At 45.8% G+C, this 17,467-nt stretch overlaps 1 long non-coding RNA gene across 1 annotated transcript; it reads right to left on the bottom strand.

Moving 5' to 3' along the window:
- Positions 1-14,102: 14,102 nt before the first annotated feature.
- Positions 14,103-16,378, bottom strand: LOC126990372 (uncharacterized). The gene is made up of 2 exons (XR_007744305.1): positions 14,243-16,378; positions 14,103-14,142 (listed from the first exon to the last, which is right to left on the bottom strand). It is a non-coding gene; the product is annotated as an uncharacterized LOC126990372 (long non-coding RNA).
- Between the last annotated feature and the right edge of the window lie 1,089 nt (positions 16,379-17,467).

The following is a 17,467-nucleotide window of genomic DNA, read 5'->3' as shown; positions in this document are numbered from 1 at the left end:
CCCTTTAACGCCCTTTAAAATAAGTTGTTCCAATATAACCTCTTTATTGGCTATGTCCAAGGCACCTTTGAGGTCAATGAAAGCACGACAAACAGAACTCAAGCACTGAATCAAGCAGTCACCAGTCCCTTCATAAAGCCAGACAGACTCCGTAACGTGGTATCTCCCACTTATACAGTCAAGCGCTTAAGTAGTATCCTTTCCGTCATCTTACACAGACAGCTAGTTAAGGAAATAGGTCTAAAGTTACCATCACCCTTAGGAATGGAAATGATCGCAGCGGTTTTCCAGGCAGATGGTAGCTAGGCTTTGTGAGTTGTAAGACATAAGAACATAAGAACATAGGGAAACTGCAAGAGGCCGGGTGTAGTTTCAGGGATTACAGGAGAGGCTTGATCCTCGTTTACCTTCGGTGCAGGCGTACTCTCCAGTACCCTGTCACCTTACTGCACCCACACCTCACTGCCACCTGTCATCCTTGTCCATGTAGTTATCCAGTCTACTCTTAAAACAAGCTATCGTCACTGCATTAACTATGTGATTGCTGAGTCTATTCCATTCCCCCACCACCCTATTACTAAACCAATGCTTGCCTATATCTCTCCTAAATCTATACTTTTCTAATTTAAATCCATTACTGTGTGTTCTATCCCGCTGGCTAATTCTCAATACTTTACTTATATCGCCTTTGTTGTAACCCTTGACCCATTTGAATACTTCTATCAGATCTCCCTGCACTCTTCGTCTTTCTAGTGAATGTAAGTTTAGATGTTTCAGCCTATTTTGATATGGGAGGTTCCTCAGCCCCTGAATCATCTTGGTCATCCTCCTCTGAACTGATTCTAGTAAGTTGATGTCCATTCTGTAGTGTGGGCACCAAAACTGGACAGCATAATCTAAGTGTGGCCTAACTAACGCTAAATAGAGTCTGAGGATGACCTCTGCACTCCTGTTGGTTACCGTCCTGTTAATAAAGCCTAATACCCTGACATAAGGCAAGAATTATGAGATAGAGAGAAATGATGAACTGTGAGGTAAAGACAGAACACAGATAAGAGAGACAGAAATAGACATAAGGCAACAATTATGAGACAGAAATGATGAACTGAGGTAAAAACAGAACACACAGATAAGAGACAGAACTTGACATAAGGCAACAATTATGAGATAGAGAAAAATGATGAACTGTGAGGTAAAGACAGAACACACAGAGATAAGAGAGACAGAAATAGACATAAGGCAACAATTATGAGAAAAATGATGAACTGTGAGGTAAAGACAGAACACACAGAGATAAGAGACAGAAATAGACATAAGGCAACAATTATGAGAGAGAAAAATGATGAACTGTGAGGTAAAGACAGAACACACAGAGATAAGAGAGACAGAAATAGACACAAGGCAACAATTATGAGAAATGATGAACTGTGAGGTAAAGACAGAACACACAGATAAGTGAGACAGAACAAGACACAAGGCAACAATTATGAGACAGAAATTATGAACTGTGAGGTAAAGACAGAACACACAGATAAGTGAGACAGAACAAGACACAAGGCAACAATTATGAGAAATTATGAACTGTGAGGTAAAGACAGAACACACAGATAGACAGAACCAGACATAATTAAGGCAAGAATTTTGAGATAGAGAAATGATGAACTGTGAGGTAAAGACAGAACACAGAGATAGAGACAGAACCAGACATAATTAAGGCAAGAATTTTGAGATAGAGAAATGATGAACTGTGAGGTAAAAGACAGAACACACAGATAGAGACAGAACCAGACATAATTAAGGCAAGAATTTTGAGATAGAGAAATGATGAACTGTGAGGTAAAAGACAGAACACACAGATAGAGACAGAACCAGACATAATTAAGGCAAGAATTTTGAGATAGAGAAATGATGAACTGTGAGGTAAAAGACAGAACACACAGAGATAAGAGAGACAGAACAATTATAAAGAGGAGTGGGAGAAAGAATTTATATTAGAGTTGGCCGACGATTAGAAATGGATCTTGGTATGTACGGAAAATTGTGTACAAGTGTGTGAGTGCCACTATGAGGAACAGCTGGCTGGGATGATTAAGAGAGTGATATCGAGGATTAATTAAAAAGATGAGAGGGCAATCAAGATATAAATATGAGAAAGAATTAATTAACTAAGGTAAAGACAACACAGAGATAAGAGACAGAACTAGACTAGGCTATCTCGACCGGTAGGCGCTGTATTGCAATTTCGAGACCAGAAATGGCTTTGCCGTGACGTACTCTCCCAGGAATATCCCCATTTGCAAGGAAATAGCCCCAATAACGAAGATAAGTTTCCAGATTTTGCTCGCATGTGGGTAGTTTTAAGCCACTCTGCGGCGGCTGAAAAATCCCAGCTTGGTGGCACCGGGCGGGGATTGAACTCGCGTTGTCCCGAATGTGGCGCCGTCATGCTATCCACTCAGCCACCGCCTCCCCCACTGCTCCGTCCATGGTAGCGTTGCCCACATGGGTCACCTCAGCGCGGGTAGGACAAGACTTCTTCACCATGGACGGGATTGTCAACCTGGTGGAGAGAGAGAGAGGGAGGTTAGGGTAGCTTAGGGTAGGGTAAGGTAAGTTAGGTAAGGAGGAGAGGCTAGATTTGGCAGGGAGGGAGAGAGATGGCAGGGACACAGGCAGGGAGAGAGTGATTTGGCAGGGACAGGGGCATGTAGAGAGAGCAGGGGAGGACACAGTGCTGGGAGTTTTAGTAGAGGACCTGGAAACAGTGCTCAGAAGGGAAAGACTCTGATGGTTTGGACATGTAAAGAGAGCAGGGGAGGACACAGTGCTGGGAGTTTTAGTAGAGGACCTGGAAACAGTGCTCAGAAGGGAAAGACTTCGATGGTTTGGACATGTAGAGAGAGCAGGGGAGGACACAGTGCTGGGAGTTTTAGTAGAGGACCTGGAAACAGTCCTCGGAAGGGAAAGACTCCAATGGTTTGGACATGTAAAGAGAGCAGGGGAGGATACAGTGCTGGGAGTGTTGGAGAGATTGGAGGTAGAAGAAAGGAGACCAGTTGGTAGACCTGGAAAAACGTGGAGAAGGTGTGTACAGGAAGACTTTGCAGTAATGGGATTGGATGAGCATGGGGTAGAAGACCGAGTAGAATGGAGGTAGACGGGAGACCAGTTGGTAGACCTAGGAAAACATGGAGAAGGTGTGTACAGGAAGACTTGGGATTGATAGGACCGTATAAGCATTGGGCGGAAGACAGAGTAGAATGAAGGAGAGCCATAAAGCGTCCAACCGCTCAGGAAGATTGAATTAAATGGACCTTAACCTAAATAATGATGATGATAATGACATTGTACTTACCAGGGATTGAGTGGTCATAGTAGTAGTAGAAGTAGTATCACTCATCAGCTGTCATGGAAGTACTATATAAGGGATTCAATAGTACACATAGTAGCAGTAAAGAGGATTTAATAGTACACATATCAGTATAGAGGATAGTAATAGTAATAGTAGTAGTCTCAGCGATCTCCTTGAGTCCGTCGTCAATGTAGATGTAGTTTCCACAATTTCACCACCTTAGTAACATTGATGTGGCCGAGGTCAACAACATCGGCCGAGCACATCTCACAGAACTCCTTGTCCGAGGCGAGCTTGACCTGGCCGCCAACCTTCAGCCAGCTCGATCTCCGCCGACGCTCCCTGGGAAAGGTCAGGTCAGGTTAGGTTAGGTCGTGAGAGGTCATGGTGGGGTCAAACGAGGGTGGGTTATGTTTTAGGAGGCAAGTAAAGAAATGGAAAAATCACTGGGCCATTTTTTTATATATATTTTTTTGTGTGTGTGTTTGTGTGTGTGTGTGTGTGTGTGTGTGTGTGTGTGTGTGTGTGTGTGTAGTGGAAGGCAGGGTACAGGGTTCCTCTTCTTACTAAAACCTTGATTAAAAGAAAATAAATAAATATATACAAATCCTGGGACCTGTTTTTTTGTTGTTATGTAAATGGTATGTCAATTAGTGTTTCCTATCCACTACTTCTATATGTAGATGACACAGTATATATATTAGCTGTAACACACAAGGATGCCAAGGAAGTTTCAGGCAAGCAGGGAAAAGAACTGGACTCCTGTAACAAACGGATGCCAGAGAACAAGTTATCACTTCACTCAGGAAGAACTGAAGCCTTGTTAGTAGCTTGGCTCAAATAGAAAACTAGGGAAAGGGAAAAAAAACTCAGTCACAAGTAATAACCATACTATTGAGCCAATCTGTGGGTTTATTTTCTTCAACAATGACACCTAGTCTTTCCATATGGTCTAATTCCTTCTTAAGTTTACCTCTCAGAGCAACAGGTATTTCTCTAGGAGGACCAAACTGTAATTCAACTGTTGGAAAGTTTTGTTTAGTGGGTGCAACATCTGTGGTCATATGCCAGAGAGAGACAGAAGGGGAAGGAAGGAAAGTTTTGTTTAGTGGGCACAACATCTGTGGTCATATGCCGGAGAGAGACAGAAGGGGAAGGAAGGAAAGTTTTGTTTAGTGGGTGTAACATCTGTGGTCATATGCCGGAGAGAGACAGAAAGGGAAGGAAGGAAAGCTTTGTTTAGTGGGCACATCTGTGGTCATATGCCGGAGAGAGACAGAAGGGGAAGGAAGGAAAGTTTTGTTTAGTGGGTGCAACATCTGTGGTCATATGCCGGAGAGACAGAAGGGGAAGGAAGGAAAGTTTTGTTTAGTGGGTGCAACATCTGTGGTCATATGCCAGAGAGAGACAGAAGGGGAAGGAAGGAAAGTTTAGTTTAGCATCTGTGGTCATATGCCGGAGAGAGACAGAAGGGGAAGGAAGGAAAGTTTTGTTTAGTGGGTGCAACATCTGTGGTCATATGCCAGAGAGAGACTGAAGGGGAAGGAAGGAAAGTTTTGTTTAGTGGGCGCAACATCTGTGGTCATATGCTGGAGAGAGACAGAAGGGGAATGAAGGAAAGTTTTGTTTAGTGGGCGCAACATCTGTGGTCATACGCCGGAGAGAGACAGAAGGGGAAAGAGTTATAGGAAAAGGGAGCAGACCCCAGGAGACGGGACACAACCCCCGATTAATACCTGGTACCCATTCACTGCTGGGTGGACAGGGGCGTAGGATATCGGAAAAGCCGCCCAAATTTTTCCACTCTGCCTGAGAATCGAACCCGGGCTCTCTCAGTTGTGATCCAAGTAATTTACCTGTACCATCCAGCAGGCATCCCAGTCCCTCAAATACATCAAAGAATTCCTCCAACATACCATTTGAACCATGAATTGTAGGCAATGTCCAGCACACACCTGTGGTCGATGCATGTGTAGGCATTGGCACCCTTCAGCTGCATGGGCGGAACCTTAGACATCTGTGGGAGAGAGAGATTGACAAATAATATAGAGGGAGAGGAAGATAACAGTGAGATACAGGGATTTTAACACGATAATGAGGTTAACCCGGTAGCAGCGACGGGCCAAATTTGTGGCTTTACTGTGTAGCAGCGACAGGCCAAATTTGTGCCATGATATAAACCCCCAAAAATAGACGATACATAATCTGATCGCAAATGCTTTGATATATATGAAATGGTTTGTGTGAGGGGTGATTTTTTCTCATTTTTCTCGCTTGGAGGGACCATTAAGAAACATGATCCCCGCTGCTACCTGGTTAATAAGCATGTTTTTGAGCGTTTTTTCAAGTTCATTGTGCAGAGGAAGGGTCAGACTACCACCAGGGTCATTAAACTACCCCTGGAAATGCCCCAAACACCTATGAAAGCCTTGTCAAGTATTTTTTTTCTACAACAAAGGAGACAGCTCAAGGGCACACACAAAAAATGACACTATATTAAAAAAAAAGCCCGCTACTCGCTGCTACCAAATACCATGTGTCAATTCCTGTGCAGATGACAAAAGCCTGGATCTTGAAGTCCCTCCCTGTCTTAGCCTGTGGGGGGAGTCTCAACGCCCTGCCCCTGCTGTGGGTGGTGTGGGGGTGTGTGGGGGGGGGGGTGGGGGTCTGGTGCAGGGCCCACAGCTCCACCGTCAGGCTCAGGGGGGAGTCTCCTGGGCTGACGGGTGCTGGGGGGGGGGGGGAAATCACCATATCAGAACACTCCTTGCCCCGAGAGCATGTCAAGATACATAACATTACCATTACCATTAAAACCTCTTGTAAACCCAGCCATTAAAACCTCTTGTAAACCCAGCCATTAAAACCTCTTGTAAACCCAGCCATTAAAACCTCTTGTAAACCCAGCCATTAAAACCTCTTGTAAACCCAGCCATTAAAACCTCTTGTAAACCCAGCCATTAAAACCTCTTGTAAACCCAGCCATTAAAACCTCTTGTAAACCCAGCCATTAAAACCTCTTGTAAACCCAGCCATTAAAACCTCTTGTAAACCCAGCCATTAAAACCTCTTGTAAACCCAGCCATTAAAACCTCTTGTAAACCCAGCCATTAAAACCTCTTGTAAACCCAGCCATTAAAACCTCTTGTAAACCCAGCCATTAAAACCTCTTGTAAACCCAGCCATTAAAACCTCTTGTAAACCCAGCCATTAAAACCTCTTGTAAACCCAGCCATTAAAACCTCTTGTAAACCCAGCCATTAAAACCTCTTGTAAACCCAGCCATTAAAACCTCTTGTAAACCCAGCCATTAAAACCTCTTGTAAACCCAGCCATTAAAACCTCTTGTAAACCCAGCCATTAAAACCTCTTGTAAACCCAGCCATTAAAACCTCTTGTAAACCCAGCTATTAAAACCTCTTGTAAACCCAGCTATTAAAACCTTACCTTATCGCTTGTGAGAGTCCTCCCCTGCATAGGAACAGCCGCGTCATCCAGGGGTAGACCAGGCAATCAACCACTCATATCCACAGTAGACCAGGCAATCGACCACTCCTCTAGGGGCCGGTAGACCAGGAATTCAACCACTCAGCGGATGACCGGTGTTGTGTAGCTCTTCAGCCTGAAATCGAGGGAGTTCGTAACCTAACTGATCATGGATATTAATCAGTGTTTTTACTCAAGACAAACTGTGTGCGATGAACATTCAGCGACTCTGAAATAATCACTGGATATTTACGACACAATAACAAAAATATCTGACATCACACCTGAACCATTGGATACCTGTGACATTATCCATGAAGGCAATTAGGACACTCACTCACCAGGACATCTCAGAATAAGTGCGCCGAGGACTATTATCGAGGCTAACATGGCTGTGGGCCGGGGCGTGGAGCCTCATCAACGGTGACGAGGTGTTCTGTTGCTGAAGCTCGGCCGTGGAGGTTTCTTGTTGCCTGTTCTTTACTAACGAGAGAGAGAGAGAGAGAGAGAGAAACACACACACACACGTACGCACAGTGCAGTGAGGGAGGAAGGACAGGCAGCATGGCGGTACATTGTTTATTACGGAACGAAATTCGCGTTACAGCTGCAAGGTGCTCTCAACCACAATGCCTTACAAAACCAGCAGTAGTTACCTCCTCCTGCTGCAGCGACCTCCCCAAGACGGAGGGCCCCCAGACCCCGCCCAGCGAGGATGCGCTTCCCTGGCCACCTGGTCAAAGGAGCAGCCCTCCATCTGGCAAGCCGTGGGTTCAATCCTGGGACCGAACCTGCAGCCGGCCAGACGGGAAGCCCTCCCTCAACCAGTCAGTCAGAGAGGTGCGCCCCCGCCGACAGGGCCCAGAAGCCTTCCGCATCGGGCGGGTCACCACAGCCTCCTCTTCTTGCTGCTCAGGAACACAACAGGCTAAAAGGCAACAGTTACACACACGGACATATAAAAAAAAGAAATCCTAACCGACATCTCAGAGGGAGACGCCCAAAGGCGGCAGACTCAAACGCAGAACGGAAAACACCCGTTCTGTGAAAGAGCCAACCGTTGTACCCCTAACACCCTAGGCCCCACCAGCCTCCTCCTGTGAGGAAAACTGGTCCTCAGTTTGGGCAGCTCGTAAGGAGCTACCCTGACGGCAAAGCTGTAACACAGACTGGCCCGCGTACAACTCCGCCGCCTAAACTATCACCTTGCCAGACCTCCCTACGGGAGAATCTGACATCTATCTGCGCGTCTTTCAAGCGTTGCTCCGACTCCCTAACCGCCCGACCACCCGTCCGCCCGCCCGTTCCCACGTACGCCCGCCCGTCCGCCCATCCGCCCCCCGCCCTCCACCCGCCCGCAAGCGTGCGAGCAGAGGTACGACGAGCGTCAGTGCGGCGGAACGTAGCGTACGGGTTCCGTGCGTTCGTACGTGTGGCCGTACGGCTCAGCGTAGACGCTGCTGCCTGCCTACCTGACCGAGGGTGGGGTGCCCGCCCGACAACCCGACCGCAAGGTGGCCTGCCTACCTATCTGATGGCCCGACTGACAGCCTGACCACCAGATAGCTTGCCTGTCACCTGCTAGCCTGACTGCCAGGTGGCACACCCGCCCGTCGGCCTGATGGACAGACGGCCACGCCCATGCCTTCCTGACACAGTGATTAGCTAAGTCCCCCGCCAACACCCCACACAAAAAAAAGACACTCACACAAAAAAAAAACTCACACACCCTACATAACCTGCACCGTAGTGCTACCTAAACCTCAGCTGCTCCCGCGTTGCACACCGCCACCGCCGTTGATCGCCCGGCAGCATCCACCCAGCGCCTCGCCAGGGACAACAGCTAAAGAGCTAGGGAGGAAGGGGGTTATGGGGAAAAAAAACATGCATAGAAATGAAATCCTAGCAGTCACACAGCAACACACAGCAAAAGGTCAAACACACGGCAGGCCTGCCATCACACACACAAACACACACAGCACACACTAAACCAAATACCGTGGATATACCGTAGTGACGTGAAGTGATGTCCTCGCTGCCTCGCGCCTCCGGACTGCCACACACACACACGCTAGCTATTGGGTATAAACACACGGGAAAAAGGCATACAAAAAAAAGACATCCTAAATAAAAATAACACACAAGCACTCAGCGGGGGTTTGGGGAGGCAGACGGAGGAGGGCCAGTTAGCATGGGAAAGGGGAATCGCCCTGCCCCAGGAAATGGATATGGTCTTGGCACCCCCCCCCTGGCGTGAAGGTGTACCCAACACACCAGGCGGTAAGGCTCGACACAACCCAAATCCCAGAAGGTTCATCCCCCAACCCACTTCCAGCCCACCAACCATTCTACCCCACCCGCCCTTACCCACTGAGCACCCACAGACATACACCAAAAAAAAGACTCCACTCCCATCAGACTCCTTGGAAGAAGGCAGCCTGATCCACCTAATAAAAAAGCCAGGCTCAACCGTACGGAAGAGTCTGGCAAAACTTCGGCGGAGACAACGCGAAAGAACACGCCTGGCCAAGCAGAGCCCGACCGCTCTGACCCCCGGAAGAGAGGCCAGAGTAGCTAGAGCCGGCTTCCTCCTACGGAGAAAACCGACAAAAAAAACTTCAGACATCTCGGAGGGAGACCGTCTGAAGGTGGAAGACTCAAACGCAGAACGGAATCACACCCGTTCTGTGAAAGAGCCAACCGTTGTTACACCTAACACCCTAACACCCTACACCAGCTAAACAAACACCCTACACCCTGACGTGCTGCTCCCGCGCTGCGCCGATGCTCTCCACTTACGCGCCTCTGAAAGAACAAGACCGACTTAGACACAACCCAGGAGACAGTGACGGAGAATTAGACACAAGATGAAAATTATACAGGAGCAACAGTATTTAATGATCTCGTTATTTGACTGATTATCATTTCATTACTATTATTGGTATTGTTATATTCATTACTATTATTGGTATTATTATATTCATTACTATTATTGGTATTATCATAATCATTATCATTGTTTACCTGGGCGCCAGAGGATACAGGCAAGGGATGACACACGCGGCCTTCTCCATCAACGTGTCTCTCCAGCCGGGGCAACACGCTGGAAGTACAGGGAGACTCAGACATGCGGAGAGGCAGCGGCGGAGACATCCAGACATCTTGGCTCAGACAGGTAGCTGCTCCATTAACCCGGCAGCAGCGATGGGCCAAGTTTGTGCCATGATATTTAAACCCCCCAAAATAGATGATGCATAATCTGATCACAAATGCTTTGATATATATAATGAAATGGTTTGTGTGAGGGTTTTTTTGGCCTGAATGCATTGAGCCCTAGGACGGAGGTCAGCACTCACTAGGACTCCTAAGTCTTGCTCACGCCCAGACCTGCTTAGAGGAGTGGCATTTAAGGAGTAATTGTGTAAGGGATGATTCCTACCTACACTCAGAATGCTACACTTCCCAACATTGAATTCCATCTGCCACTTCCCCGCCCAATCATATAGTCTGTCAAACTCATCCTGGAGAACGGTAGAGTCCCTGTCTGATTGGATTACTCTACCGATCTAGGTATCATCTGTGAACTTGCTGACATCACTACTAATTCCTGTGTCCAAATCATTGATGTAAATAATAAAAAGCAGAGGACCCAGCACCGACCCTTGTGGGACGCCACTCGCAACACTGCCCCATTCAGATTTTTTACCATTGATTTGCACTCTCTGCTTCCTACCACTGAGCCACGCCCTGATCCAGTTCAAAACTTTCCCATCTATGCCGTGAGCCTGTAATTTTAGTAATAGCCGGTGATGAGGGACTTTGTCGAACGCTTTACTGAAATCTAGATACAATATGTCATAGTTTTCATCTCTGTCAACCGCCTCGATTACTTTAGTGTAGAAGGACAACAGGTTAGTAAGGCATCCTTTGTGAACCCATGCTGTGAATCATGAATTAAATTATGCTTTTCTAGATGGTCCAGAATGCTCCCGGCTATAATTTGTGGCTTTACCGTGTAGGAGCGACAGGCCAAATTTGTGGCTTTACAATGTAGCAGTGACGGGCCAAATTTGTGGCTTTACCGTGTAGCAGCGACGGGCCAAATTTGTGCCATGATTTAAACTCCCCAAAATAGATGATATATAAACTGATCACAAATGCTTTGATATATATATTATGAACTGGTTTGTATGAGGTGATTTTTCTCATTTTTCTCGCTTGGAGGGACCATTAAGAAACATGACCCCCGCTGCTACCACCACCACCGGGTTAAGATCAACAAAATTGTAATGCCAAAATTTAATTAAGTACGGGAAAGATAGAAATTAGGGAGGATAAGTAGTTTTAAGTATTTTTAAGAATGTATAAATTCCATCTCTTTCTCTTCCGTACTAATTGAATTTTTCTTAAACTAAAAATGGTCAAATCATCACCGATCTCCTCTATTATGCATATATAATCATTTTTGCAATTCCTAACATTATATATCCATTTAAATAATTTCACACATATACAAATACTACTCTTACATATACCCTATACTGTCCAACCCTTTATGCAAGAGTTAACCAGCATCTCTACTCTTTCATCCCTGTGCTGTCCAAACCCATTATGCAAGAGTCAACCAGCATCTCCACTCTTTCATCCCTGTGCTGTCCAAACCCATTATGCAAGAGTTAACCAGCATTTTCATTCTTTCATCCCTGTGCTGTCCAAACCCCTTATGCAAAAGTTAACCAGCATCTTCATTCTTTCATCCCTGTGCTGTCCAAACCCCTTATGCAAGAGTTAACCAGCATCTTCATTCTTTCATCCCTATACTGTCCAAACCCATTATGCAAGAGTTAACCAGCATCTCCATTCTTTCATCCCTGTGCTGTCCAAACCCATTATGCAAGAGTTAACCAGCATCTTCATTCTTTCATCCCTATACTGTCCAAACCCATTATGCAAGAGTTAACCAGCATCTCCATTCTTTCATCCCTGTGCTGTCCAAACCCATTATGCAAGAGTTAACCAGCATCTCCATTCTTTCATCCCTGTGCTGTCCAAACCCATTATGCAAGAGTTAACCAGCATCTTCATTCTTTCATCCCTATACTGTCCAAACCCATTATGCAAGAGTTAACCAGCATCTCCATTCTTTCATCCCTGTGCTGTCCAAACCCATTATGCAAGAGTTAACCAGCATCTCCATTCTTTCATCCCTGTGCTGTCCAAACCCATTATGCAAGAGTTAACCAGCATCTCCATTCTTTCATCCCTGTGCTGTCCAAACCCATTATGCAAGAGTTAACCAGCATCTTCATTCTTTCATCCCTTACACTGGTAAACTCTGGAGCAGCCTTCCTGTGTCTATATCTCCTCCTGCCTTTGACTTGAATTCTCTCACGAGGGATGACGTATCGAGACGCCTCTCCCCCCGAAACTGACCTCCCTTTCGGCCGCTCATAACTTTTGTCTCTGAAGGAGAAACGATTAACCCAAGAACATCGGCAGACCCTTTTCTGGGGTTTCACAAGTCATGGCTGTGGTACGGTGGACCCTAAAAAGGGCTCGCCATAAAACCCATAATTGGAGGTATTGTAGGCGGTGGTGGTATAGAGCAACCCACCATGCATGCCCTGGGTCATTGTGGTGGGTGAGTGATCTTGAGGTGGGCTTTTTTGTCATGGGTGGTGCTGTAAGGTCATGGCAGACTGAATTAGCTATCCATACAGTAATCACTTGTCAAATTCTCTATAGCAGACAACAAGCGACTCGACTAGATGCCATGAGACTTTATTTTGTGACAAACACCACACAACAGAGTGGAGTTTGAGCAAAAGTAAATATTCTTAACGGCTTTATGGTTATGAGAGTAGCAGGTACTCTGAAGTACGTTCCATGCTCTTTTCTTAGTCTCAAAATGCAGTGTAATTTTGCCATTTCCCGGCCACTTCTCGGCTTTCCCATTGCCGACGCCCACGGGTTAAGCCCTTCCCGGCGGAGGATCTATATAGAGAAGTTTAGAAATTGGGACTTTTTGTCGGCGCGTCTGTATATAGACGTTTGCTCTCATTTGCCCACATTAGATAGTAGCATGGCGCCACTATAAACACTCGCCTGCGCCAGAACGGGCTGGGCCGACCCCCCCAAAAATAGACAATTCCTTACTACTGACAAAATGAACAAAAATTATTATTAGACCCTTGTGGTTTGTCGGATATGCAACGCACATCAGCTGACACTGGGAATTTTTGCATTTTTTCCTAGTTTCTTTTATTATTATAGTCTATCACGTCAGGGAGAAAGAGACCTCTTGAGCCGGAGGAAATGACTCCTTTGGTAGCTGAGGATATAGATGCTGATTTTTTGGATGATTTTGATGATCCTGACTCGTGTACCATCAGTGGTTACACTCTAAACCTTCATTTGAATGTATCAATATACATATAACCATTCTAACTTAACCCTTTCATTGCTAAACGCTTGCAGTGGGCGTTAGGCGTATTTGCTGGTGGTGCTAAATGCTCACTGCGACCTCCAGCCGCACTAAAATCTCCCGTGTATGAGTGTTCCAACACTAATTCTCACAACACAGGATTGACAAGTGAGTGTTTTCTACTAAACTTGGTGGAAAAGCCCTGCTGCGGGTTAACGGGCTTTAAAAACCTATTCTTGTTGCCTAGAGTGGTTTCTTTTAGCTGTAAAAAAATATCCATTATCCACACAACTATATCAAAATGCTTACCGGTCTCCCCAGCTGAAGAGGTCACGGACAGAGGAGGTCATGTGCGCCTCCCCAAGCCCATGTCCCCCGGCGTCCATCTCCCGGAACACTGCCACACAAACAAACGCTAGCTATGGGTATAAAAAAAGATTACGTGCAAAAAGTTCACACAAAAAATACATCCTAACAAAATAATAGTGCGAAGGCATAACGCCAACGCACACACACAAACAATCATAAGACAGGCCTGCCATTCACACAGACGCACACAAGAGAACCCACTTAACCAAACCGTTGGTGTCGTCGCGATGAGTCCTCTGCATGGTCCGTCCGCGGCATCCTGCAAAAACAGAGAAGCATATTAGAAAAGGGAACATTAAGGGCCGCTTCCACAGTCCATCACAATCTTTGTAACACTCCCGAACCAAGCTATAGAATCCCATACTGTTCAAAATGGCGCGGTCTTCGATGACACACTAAATACAAAGAGCTTTTCCTGTATTGTGTCGTCAAATTTGTGGACTTGAATATAAACAGGATCTCAGCTTACTCATCTCCCTTCTCTTCCCTTTCCTTCATATCATAAACACAGCTTTTCCTGTATAGTCTTGTCAAATTTGTGAACTTGAATATAAACAGGATCTCAGCTTACTCATCTCCCTTCTCTTCCCTTTCCTTCATATCATAAACACAGCTTTTCCTGTATAGTCTTGTCAAATTTGTGAACTTGAATATAAACAGGATCTCGGCTCACTCGTCTCCCAATCTCATCTCCCTTCTCTTCCCTTTCCTTCGTATCATGACAATATAAGACCTTTCCTGTATAGTCTTGTCAAATTTGTGAACTTGAATATAAACAGGATCTCGGCTCACTCGTCTCCCAATCTCATCTCCCTTCTCCTCCCTTTCCTTCGTAGCATAAACACACAAGACCTTTCCTGTATAGTCTCATCAAATTTGTGAACTTGAATATAAACTCCAGACACCGTACAAGGAAATTTCGAAGGCTCTGGTATTGGTTTCGGAGCTTACTAACCCATCATGAGGAACTGTGAAACTGGGCCTTAGACACGGATGCAGAATTATAGCCATGCAAAAGGCAAATTACTTATATATAGTACATGAAACTGGCCATCACGGGGAGTTAACTCATGGCAAAATATATTACTAACCCCGGAAGTTAAGTGAGACTGAAAATTTAAAGAAGCATTATGTGAGAGAGCACCGTGCAGGGCTTAGTAATAAGGATTTCGGCTAATTTACATTCACGTACGGATTGAGATATCGGCAAGGCTTGAAGCTGCCGATATCTTTACATGGAAGAGGCGCCTGGCTGGGACTGACAATTATACAGTGATAAAACAAACTAGGACTGACAATTATACAATGACAAAACAAACTAGGATTGACAATTATACAGTGACAAAAACTAGGATTGACAATTATACAGTGACAAAACAAACTAGCAAGCACACTGGAAAGAACATTGAGCAAAAGATAACTTAGTCATTAATTAAAAGGAAAGAAGGGATGAAGATAGCCAGAGGAGGAGGAGGAGGAGGAGGGAGAGAGAGAATGGACGATAGGAAATTGGATGCAAGATTTGACCACCAGAAAGGTCACTCAAAGGATAACTTAGACATTAATTAAAAGGAAGGACGGGATGAAGATATATATAGAGAGAGGAGGAAGAGGAGGAGGAGGAGGAGAGAGAATGGACGATAGGAAATGGGATGCGAGATTTGACCACCAGAAAGAAAGTCACGCAATTATTAAATTATTAAATTAAAAATTATTAAAAGGAAGGAAGGGATGAAGATAGACAGAAGAGGAGGAGGAGAGATGGGTCAAATAGAAAACAAGAAAATGAAAAGTGAAGGAAGGAAACATTCAATCATCCTGGGTGTTGGGGACAGGACACAGGCGCCGAGTCAGGCCTCCGTCACGGCAGCTCCTGGGTGTGGGGGACAGGACACAGGCGCCGAGTCAGGCCTCCGTCACGGCAGCTCCTGGGTGTGGGGGACAGGACACAGGCGCCGAGTCAGGCCTCCGTCACGGCAGCTCCTGGGTGTGGGGGGACAGGACACAGGCGCCGAGTCAGGCCTCCGTCATGGCAGCTCCTGGGTATGGGGGACAGGACACAGGCGCCGAGTCAGGCCTCTGTCACGGCAGCTCCTGGGTGTGGGGGACAGGACACAGGCGCCGAGTCAGGCCTCCGTCACGGCAGCTCCTGGGTGTGGGGGACAGGACACATCACCACAACCACACATCCCTATATATAGCCACCACAACCACCACACATCCCTATATATAGTCACCACAACCACCACACATCCCTACATATAGTCACCACAACCACCACACATCCCTATATATAGTCACCACAACCACCACACATCCCTATATATAGTCACCACAACCACCACACATCCCTACATATAGTCACCACAACCACCACACATCCCTACATATAGTCACCACAACCACCACACATCCCTACATATAGTCACCACAACCACCACACATCCCTATATATAGTCACCACAACCACCACACATCCCTATATATAGTCACCACAACCACCACACATCCCTATATATAGTCACCACAACCACCACACATCCCTATATATAGCCACCACAACCACCACACATCCCTATATATAGTCACCACAACCACCACACATCCCTATATAGTCACCACAACCACCACACATCCCTATATATAGTCACCACAACCACCACACATCCCTATATATAGCCACCACAACCACCACACATCCCTATATATAGTCACCACAACCACCACACATCCCTATATATAGCCACCACAACCACCACACATCCCTATATATAGCCACCACACATCCCTATATATAGCCACCACAACCACCACACATCCCTATATATAGTCACCACAACCACCACACATCCCTATATATAGCCACCACAACCACCACACATCCCTATATATAGCCACCACAACCACCACACATCCCTATATATAGCCACCACAACCACCACACATCCCTATATATAGCCACCACAACCACCACACATCCCTATATATAGCCACCACAACCACCACACATCCCTATATATAGCCACCACAACCACCACACATCCCTATATATAGTCACCACAACCACCACACATCCCTATATATAGCCACCACAACCACCACACATCCCTATATATAGTCACCACAACCACCACACATCCCTATATATAGCCACCACAACCACCACACATCCCTATATATAGTCACCACAACCACCACACATCCCTATATATAGTCACCACAACCACCACACATCCCTATATAGTCACCACAACCACCACACATCCCTACATATAGTCACCACAACCACCACACATCCCTACATATAGTCACCACAACCACCACACATCCCTATATATAGTCACCACAACCACCACACATCCCTATATATAGTCACCACAACCACCACACATCCCTATATATAGCCACCACAACCACCACACATCCCTATATATAGCCACCACAACCACCACACATCCCTACATATAGTCACCACAACCACCACACATCCCTACATATAGTCACCACAACCACCACACATCCCTATATATAGTCACCACAACCACCACACATCCCTATATATAGTCACCACAACCACCACACTTCCCTATATATAGTCACCACAACCACCACGGGATTCGAACCGAGTCCAGCAGTTACGTGGGCGGGTACGAGAGAGCCGGTATGATTCGGACACTTATTAGAAAAAATATTTTTAGAAAAAGAAGTTTAAGAAGTAGTGAAATTTTGTTGATCTCAAAATGTTCCTCCATCATACTTTCTTTAACTTTAATCTTTACTTTTGAGTGCCCATTACCACAAAGATGCACAAAATTAAATGTTAAGAACTATTGAAG

The sequence above is a fragment of the Eriocheir sinensis genome, unplaced genomic scaffold (genome assembly GCF_024679095.1).
Source record: "Eriocheir sinensis breed Jianghai 21 unplaced genomic scaffold, ASM2467909v1 Scaffold1596, whole genome shotgun sequence".
NCBI lineage: Eukaryota > Metazoa > Arthropoda > Malacostraca > Decapoda > Varunidae > Eriocheir > Eriocheir sinensis.
The sequence above is the reverse complement of the archived record's forward strand: the minus strand, read 5'-3'. Positions and strand labels throughout refer to the sequence as shown.